Consider the following 8,823-nt stretch of genomic DNA (forward strand, 5'->3'; position numbering starts at 1 on the left):
GCCTTTTATGTCTTGTTTAAGAAACCCTTTCCTATCTGGCCTGAGCCATGTGGCTAGATTAGGGGAGATGTAACACCCCAAGGAAACCAGGGATGTAGGTACTGAATTGTGACTAATGACTGCTGGGCTGGCGAGAACCCACAGATGGTGGTGCAGATGAGGAAACAATAGATCTGGGTGTCTGAATCACTTGAACACATTTCTAGGGAAGATGGTGGGCTCTGGTTTCATGAAGCCTACTCTACCACCTATTAACTCTCTCTGTAAACCTGAGTTTCTTCACGTAGAGACAGGGAACGATGATGAAGAACTGATAATGGCATCAACCTCACAGGGCTACGAAGACGACTGAGCTAAACCAAGCGTTTGCTGAGCCTCATTCTAGTGATGTAGCCACATCACTGTGGCTACATGTCTCGCGATCACTGCCGAGTTGGATGTGACTGGGTCTCTATGGAAACGCAACTTCCACTCACTTCTGTTTCCAACAGAGTCTGCTTCCAATCTGACAATTAATTTGCAATATGGTTTCTTTTTACTTTTTAAAAAATTGCATGCTCTTTATTCCCCAAAAGGAACTTGTGATTTAAGCAGCAATTTAGGCATTCAGAGAAACACTGTATTTTCTTAAGCTTCACAGAAATGGACAACTTTTAAAATATTTTTTTTGAGACTTTATCTGCATCATGTTTACACGTGAGACCTCTGAGGCAGTGCAAAGTAATGGCTGAAAATACAGATTGCTCTCTGGAAGGCCTGACTACCATTTACTAAATGTGCATTTCTGACAAGTTACTCTCTCTGGGTCCCAGTTTAAATCTCTGTGAAACAGGGGTAATAAAGTATTTAATTCATATATTTCTTCTCAGTGTTACTAAATTCTTAACAAAATAAGTGTTGGGAGAGTGTTTTCCTCTCCCACCTACCCATTCCCCTCCTGCCACGCCTGTTCCCAACATCAGCGTGACCAATTCACCCTGATCTGCTTGGGACTTTCCCTGTCTTTACACTGAAGAACACCCAACCCCTCTCAGTTTTGGGCCAACCAGAATTGCTGACCGCCCTCCGTGATTCTACAGTCAGAGAAATCACAATAGTCCAGATAAATGGTGGCCAATGGGACTCAAGAAGGTTTGGGTCCCAGATTTACATTGGTAATTCAAAATCATGACAGTTTTGTGGCCACGGTATATAGAATGATAGCTCAGAGGCACAGAAAACTCACTGAAACCGAAGGTAAATCCCATTAAGTATCAATTTTTGAGTCCCCCAAGGGCAGAAGCTGCCTTATATATCTTTGTATCCCTGCACCCTTAGTAGGCTAATTTCTTAAGGCCACGTGCTATGAATGACTGGCCTGCACCTAAATCCAGTTTGGGGATGACTCTGGAGCAGGTTCTGCCTGTGCAGGGACAATTCCATTCTTAAATGGGGTTTCTGCTGTGACACTCATGAATCACTAATTGGTTAAAGATGGGCACCTTCTGCTCATAGATATCCTCCTCACCCTGTCTCTATGATTGACGTGGTTTTCAAAGGCCTCAGAAAATGGGGGAAAGCTCCATATTTACAGGGAGTCGGGGAGGAGGACGTGGATTGCTGTTGGTGTTCTAAGATGGAATACTGATGGGGCCACGTCACTGCTATGTACCAGGGAAGACATGGTACAGTAGACTGACCAGGTGCTCAGACTCTGGTGTCAAACAGTCCTGGCTGTGCCCCTTACTAGCTGTGAGATCTGCGGCAAGTGAATCACCCTCTCTGGGACTCTAATTCCTTACAGCAAATTGAGGATAGTAGTAATATTTGGTTGTAGGGAGGCTTTAAAAACCTAGTATCTGGTCCCATCACTTCATGGCAAATAGATGGGGAAACAATGGAAACAGTGGCTGCCTTTATTTTTCTGGGCTCCAAAATCACTGCAGATGGTGATTCCAGCTATGAAATTAAAAGATGCTTGCTCCTTGGAAGGAAAGTTATGACCAACCTAGATAGCATATTAAAAAGCAGAGACATTACTTTGCCAACAAAGGTCCATCTAGTCAAGGCTATGGTTTTTCCAGTAGTCACGTATGGATGTGAGTCGGACTACAAAGAAAGCCAAGCACTGAAGAATTGATACTTTTGAACTGTGGTGTTGGAGAAGACTCTTGAAAGTCCCTTGGACTGCAAGGAGATCCAACCAGTCCATCCTAAAGGAGATCGCTCCTGGGCGTTCATTGGAAGGACTGATGCTGAAGCTGAAACTCCAATACTTTGGTCACCTGATGCGGAGAGCTGACTCATTGGAAAAGACCCTGATGCTGGGAAAGATTGAGGGCAGGAGGAGAAGGGGATGACAGAGGATGAGATGATTGGATGGCATCACCGACACAATGGACATGGGTTTGGGTGGACTGCGGGAGTTGGTGATGGACAGGGAGGCCTGGCATGCTGTGTGTTCATGGGGTCACAAAGAGTCAGACACAACTGAGCGACTGAACCAAACTGAACTGAATACATAAAGAGGGGGCTTCCCTGGTGGGTCAGTGGTAAAGAATCTGCCTGACAATGCCAGAGACCCAGGTTCAATCCCTAGGTTGGGAAGATCCCCTAGAAAAAGAAATGGCAATCCATTCCAGTGCTCTTGCCTGGGAAATCCCATGGACACAGGACCTTGGCAGGCTACAGTCCATGGGGTCGTGAAAGAGTCGGATATGACCTTATCAACAACACACACACATGTAAAGAGTATGTATAATACGGGGCCTAAAATAGAGCTTAATACCCTCAATACCCTAACAGGGTCTGTAACTGCTATTATTGTTTTATGTTGTTGTGATTCAACATAAGCATCACATATAACATTGTTTCAAGGGGAGAAAAACCGCCAAATCAACAAATGCTGAGAGGAGTGTCAAACAGCAAGTGCTCAATAAATGTTAGCTGTTAGTAAGAGCTTTTAAATCAATCTACTTCCTGTGTCTCAAAATCACATAGCTGCCCTGTGAACACAAGGAAAAGCTCATTTAAGACATTCCAAGAGGAACTTCCCTGGTGGTCCAGGAGCTAAGACTCCGTACTCCCAATGCACGGAGCTGGGGTTCCATCCCTGGTCAGGGAACTAGATCCCACAAGCCACAACTAAAGATGCTGCATGCTGCAACAAAGATTGAAGATCCCACCTGCTGCAAGTAAAACCCGGTGCAGCCAAAATAAATAAAAATGAATATAAAAACAAAATTCTATGAGACACATACATAGTGTTCATGCCCAAAATGCATCAGATGATTGCAATCATGGGGAAACCTCAGACAAACTTAAATTGAGGGAGCTTCAACAAGATAACTGGCCTGTACACTTCAAAAATGTCAAGGATATGAAAAACACAGTAGAGACCAAGGAGACAAGCCTGCGAAGAACAATGCTTAATCTTAGATTGGCTTCTAGATCAGAAAGAAAATCCTGCTATAAAGGACATTATTAGAATAATTGGTATAATTTGAATAAGGTCTGTAGATTAGGTAATAATATCATATAATTGTTAAACTTTCAAGTTTTATAATTGCTATAATATTTTATAATTGTCCTGTGATTATGTAGGAGAATGTACTTATTCTTGGGAATTCACCCTATAGGATTTAGGTTTACCGTAAAAGGTCATAATTTCCCAAACTTACTCTCAAAGGTTCAGAAAAAAATAATCTATGTTTAGAGAAAATGAACGATGAAAAAGTGAATGTGGCTAAAGTTTTGCTGGTAAATCTGGATGAAGGATATGTAAGTGAGGGGGCTTTTGGGCAACTTTCATGCATGTTTGAAATTATTTCAAAGTAAAAAGTAAAACATAAATAAAACGAAGCTACCAAACCTTTAAAAGAAGAGTAAGAAACTGCAGTTAAGGAAGCAGCCAGCTCGCTGCTCACCAGTCAGCAGCTGTGAGAAGCCTCCTGGTCCTGTTTCCCACTGCCCCTTGGCCCTGTTTCTTCACTGTCCCTTTTCATGGTGAGGCTGGAAAAGCCAACTTTCTATTAGCAGGCAGCTTTAGCATATTCCATAGAAATGCAGACAGGTCATAGGGCATGTTCACACAGGCGGTAACAAGAAAAGCAACAGGACCCAGCTCAGAGCAGAGGGCAGTGGGAAGCGGTGGGCCTGGGGCTCCAACAGCATCATTTGATCTGCCTGCTACCTTTTAACCTAGATGCCTCATTAAAGCATCATGGCAAAAACCACAGTGTTGCCAGAAGAGACTTTTCCAGCACAGAGATGCTGCTGCTTCAAGGGGCAAAGAAGGGGAACTGGCTCCCTGGAAAAGGAGCAGTGTTCACTACCAGCCAAAAGAGGGTGCTATTTTCTCCAATGTCATCCTTCCCAAGTGTGCCCACTGAGTGCACAGATCTGCAGATCCCAGGAGCAGGATCAGTGTGAGTTGAATGAGGCAGAATCATGAAAATGCAAGGTTGGATCTTGTCTTTAAGATTTTGATACTTTGATCATTATAGATGTATCCACATTAATTTGAATAATTCTTAAATTATTCAAAACAATGCATAAAATATTATTTATCTTGATTACTGAGTTGTTCGGCACCCCCTTAAAGTTTGCACCCAAGCCAGTACCTCATTTGCCTCACGCTAGCCCCACCCTAGTGAATCTAACCCACTAATTCCAACACCACTAGCTCAGAATTTGCAACTGGTCACATGAGGTCTGGAGTTAATGGTCCATTTTATACCCATGATCTGGCAAAGGGAATTAATCCTGAGAACCTGAATTCCTGCCTTTTATGTCACTTCACTATCAGCAACTGGGGCCTGACTTCTTTATCTCTAGGTCTCAGTATTCCCATCTGTTAAGTGGGAATGGCAATTCCTTATCTGCACAGTTTGTTCTGAAGATAGAGTATCATCCTAATAGAACACCCCTAAGGGCCAGACACTGTGCTGAGTCTTCTCTTTAGCTATAAACTCACAAAATCTTTACAGCTCTAACATGTAAGAGCTATAATTATCCCCATTTTCAAAAGTGAGGAAATGGGCACAGAGAGGTTTAGACACTTACCTGAGGTTGAACAGCTATAAATGAAATTATGCATGCTTTAACCTCCAGCATTCTCAGCATGGGGTGATCTCCACCTTTGTGGGAGCATTTGGCAATGTCTGGAGACATATCTGTCATGACTCGGGATGGGGGGGTGTACTACTGCCATCTAGCGGATAGAGACTAAGAATGCTATTAAACATCCTATAATGCATGGGGCAGTCCCGACAACACTGAATTTTTTGGTCTCAGATAGCATTAGTACCAAGAGTGAGAATCCTGCTCCACTCTGCTCCCAAGGTCAGGGAGTTAGGTGAGAATTTAGCACCCAGTGCTCCGAGAAAGGCAGATGGTATGGAGTGGTTGCTGTTGTTATTTCTTTTGTCTCAGTGGCCTGGGGTCTCCCGTGGTTACCCTGGCTCAGAACCCTCCCTTGGGTGGTAGAGAAGCTAGGCTCCAGAGTCAGTCAGAGCATTATATCATGCATTCAGCAAAGGTTTACTGAGCATCTGCCACACACCCTGTCCTGTCCCAGGCAGCACAGACACATGAAGGTGTCCCTGCCCGTGAGAACTGTTGGGGGTGGGGGTGGAGAGACAAGACAACACACGAGCTCATAGATAATAATACATCATCACAGATACCACGAACCAAAGACCTGTGTTCCTTGAAAGAGAGTAAGAGGGAAGCCCCTCATGGGCTGAGGGGGGCCAAGGAGAGAATGGCATTTAGAGAGGCAGAAGAAAGGAAGAGCCCTGCAGATAGAGGGAACAGCTGTGCAAAGGCTTGGCGGCGGGAACTGAAAGCCAGGCAGTGTGACGGGAGGCCAGCGGGGGAAGAAGAGAATAGAGGATGTGACCTTGAAGGGGTGAGTAGGTAGAAGCCACCACAAGGAGTGTGGTCTATTATGTCAAACAAAGAGCCTTTGAGGGGTTCTAGTCAGAGCACTGACTGCCTTCCGAGAGCAATCTGCTTGAGGTCCAGACACAGCCTGGTGTGGAAGACGCTGTGTGAGGTCCAAACCAGAGCCCGCTTCACCAGTTGGAAACCATCATGCAAAGGTGAGATCCGTCACAATTATGCAACCTTACATAAAATGCACACTCCCTGCCCCAACCCCCAGGCTAGTTGTGAAACATAATGACTGCAGCAGTCTGCATGCTATACAAGATCATTGCTAGGACACGCTCCTTATTGCACACGCAATGGCATCAGTCACTGGAAACACCTGTTTTGAGTCACGAGGATGTCACCTGCCAAGAGTAAAAACTTTCCCACCGGCCCCTCATTTCTTTTTTGCTGCTTTTGGATAACCTGACTTGTGACACTTTCACTCCCCCTGTAATCCCCATGTTGCCTTCCTCAACTTCTAAGGCAGCCTTTATCTCCACTGACTCCTGCCCCACCAGCACCCATGGTGAATGGCCGTGGCTGCCGGTGGTGTCTGGGGCCACGTGTCTCAACCTCTGATCCCCACATCTGCCCATTCACATGACTCACGTGCAAATCTTCAGTAGGGTCTATTGACAAGGACTACAGCTTAAGTCTGTGAGGGAATCCGATTGTCCCTGCTCAGTTAGGATGGTGTTTCCCAACGTGGATGGAGCTCAAGATACTAAAAAGAGATATGTGAATAAAGGGTTCCATGGACAATAAATTCAGGACATACTGTTCCAACATAGTTAGCAGCTTTGTTCCAGCTTTGCAGGACTTTTAGGACATTTAATATGCTAACGTGTATTATAAATCTCCAAGGAGGGATATATACATATCCTTTTTTTCAGGAGCATCTTATACCTTACTGTTTGGAAGTACAAGGCACAGGAAATGTCATCCATAGCCACTGAATGGCAGAAGGAAGGACACCTCAGAATGTTCAGTGTCGGTCAGGCCAGTGTCTGCCTTTCTTTCCAGGCTCCAGGCTTCTGGAAGAGACAGTCTCAAACTTCCACTTCCCAACACCGGAGCCCAACAAGAAGGAAAAGCAGAGGGTCTCTGCTGTGCCTGGGTCACCAGTGCAGCTTTGTCGCTCCAGCCCCTCATGTTTATCAGGAACTCCTGGGGTTGGCTGAGAGTCATCTGAGGCTAAGCTGGCCCAGAAGGACATGTTGGCATGGACATTTTTTAATCGACTTAAAAGAATAAAGAGCTTTTTAGCACTTTGTCTAATTACTAAACAAGTACATGCTTTTATTTAAAAAAGAAAATTCAAACAATACCCAAGGGTATACAATAAAACCTGGAAATTCTCTTTTTCCTCTTCATAGCCCCTGACCTGCAGCTTTCTTATTGAGTTTTGTGTGCCTGGTTTGGTGGGGGAGAATGCTGGTCTGGAGCGAGAATGAGTGGGACCAAATTGCAGCTTTGCCACATGCTAGCTGTGTATCTTTGAACACAAGCCTCAGTTTGCTCACCTGAGCAAATGGAGGGGCCATGGTAAGGGTCTAGGGGAGTGTGTAATGAGATGAAACAGAAAGCACTCAGTGAAGCCCCACACTTAACCTGATTAAGTTTGATTCAAGATTTTACTTCCAGACACTTTTTTTAAATAGTTCAAGTGCTAATTACAAAAAGAGGTCAAACTCTTCATCTGTTCATCTGATTTTTTTTTGACGTCCTTAAGGGCAGCATCTATATAGAGAAACCATTATTCAGAGGTTTCTTTATTTTTCAAATTAATATTCTAATTATCAAAGTTAAAAAATGCAAAAACATTAATTTACTCTCTGATCCTATAAGTTAGGTTATTTTTGATGCTGAGAATGAACACCTTTCCCAGGACCCTGGCAGGGTGATTACTGCCTTAAACAATGTCATGCTTTTAAGTTCGACATGTAAAGGTTTTTTATTTCATTGATAAGTCCAGCTAAGATTGCCAGGTAAAATACATGCTGCCTAATTAAATTTGAATTATCTAAAATTCAAATTGACCTAGTGTTCTGTATTTTTATTTGCTAAGTCTGACAACTCTACATCCAACAGACTTAAATAATTACCTCTAAGGTGTTATAGACCCATTTACAAACATTTCAAACTTCTTTTATATATCTATTTCCTTGTAAAGTTCTTCAGTTATCTGAATTTTTAAAAAGCCACCCTTTTTAATACCAAATAATTCTAATACATTCAACTTATAAAACACTGTTAACCCAGAATTCTTATAAATGTTCCAGAACTGTACAGAAACTTAGGAAGGTTTCAAATAAGTTACAAATCTAAAAACATTCCCTCAATTGCACATTTTATGTTATAGTTACAAGACTGCCAGTTTAATAGGTTAAAATCTTTCACATGTTACAAGGTCATAAAATACCACATATGTAGAAATTCCTTTTTGAAAGATACAAAAAACTGTACTCACTAAATTCTCAACCTTCCTCTGGTTGAAAGATACCCACTCACCAGGGAGGACAATCACCACCAGCTTTTCACCAGAGATTCAACCAGGCTTAAGGTCTGGACTGTGGCCAACGGGGAGATTAACATCCCCACCAGTTCAGGAAGTCATTATTTCCTTCCATGTATTCAACACTCAGGGATTATCTCCTTAGAATGCCTGGGTGTGCTTGGCTAGTGATTTGGCCAGGATGCTGACTGGATGCATGTTAGCGATACTTGCACGCTCTTCCCTGTGACTATGACCACACGCCCATCACTTCAAGAGGGAGTAGTCTGGAGATCCCAACACTGCCTTCAGCTTATTACTTCCTCTCTTCACAGAAGACTTTTCCATGACAAGGTCTGCAAATCCTACTCAGGTTTATAAACTGACTGGATTTTGTACTTTTTTGTTTTTCAGAT

At 43.4% G+C, this 8,823-nt stretch overlaps 1 protein-coding gene across 2 annotated transcripts in view; it reads right to left on the reverse strand.

Moving 5' to 3' along the window:
- ABHD6 (abhydrolase domain containing 6) overlaps nt 1–8,448 on the reverse strand; it is a 68,285-nt gene extending 59,837 nt beyond the window's left edge. The window contains exon 1 of one of the 2 annotated variants that reach the window (XM_005695792.3): nt 8,384–8,448. The gene's annotated coding sequence lies outside the window, so the exon portion shown is untranslated. The remainder of the gene's footprint in view (nt 1–8,383) is intronic. The other variant, XM_018038383.1, reaches the window with a different exon arrangement.

The sequence above is a fragment of the Capra hircus genome, chromosome 22, assembly GCF_001704415.2.
Source record: "Capra hircus breed San Clemente chromosome 22, ASM170441v1, whole genome shotgun sequence".
Classification (NCBI taxonomy): domain Eukaryota; kingdom Metazoa; phylum Chordata; class Mammalia; order Artiodactyla; family Bovidae; genus Capra; species Capra hircus.